The sequence below is a fragment of the Polyergus mexicanus genome, unplaced genomic scaffold (genome assembly GCF_030449975.1).
Source record: "Polyergus mexicanus isolate NDT 795.1 unplaced genomic scaffold, iyPolMexi1.0 SCAF_14, whole genome shotgun sequence".
In the NCBI taxonomy this organism is placed as follows: Eukaryota; Metazoa; Arthropoda; class Insecta; order Hymenoptera; family Formicidae; genus Polyergus; species Polyergus mexicanus.
Genome location: NW_027223334.1, coordinates 3,172,825 through 3,173,342, shown reverse-complemented (window position 1 = coordinate 3,173,342; position 518 = coordinate 3,172,825).

Below are 518 nucleotides of genomic sequence, written 5' to 3'. Positions count from 1 at the left end.
TTGATATAAAAAATAAAATATTTCGTAAAATATTCAGTTTTCGATAATTTTACCGTAATACTTCTATGTACAGAATAATAAGACAAATTAATTAGTGCCAAAAAAAACAAATAATTGTTTAAAAAAATACATTGTAAATAATTTTCTTAAAAACAATTTCTTTTTTTATACTAATTGATTTATCTCATTATTGTGTACATAAAAGTATTACGATAAGATTATCAAAAACTAAATATTTTACGAGATATTTAATTTTTTATATCAAAATATGTCAGATTAAAATATAAAATAACTCAAAAAGTACTTAATAAAAAAATACTTTATTATAAGTACTCTGCGTTGATACCACTACAAGAATACTAAATAAAAAATGAGGGTCTCCATTTAAAGTTGCCCCCCCTCCCCCCAGGAGGTGGGGGGTGGGGGACGAATTTTAACACTAATGTATTTCCCCCGCAGAAGGATTAATTTTGATTATCAACATTTTTTTCAAGTACTCTGCGTTGATACCACTGCTT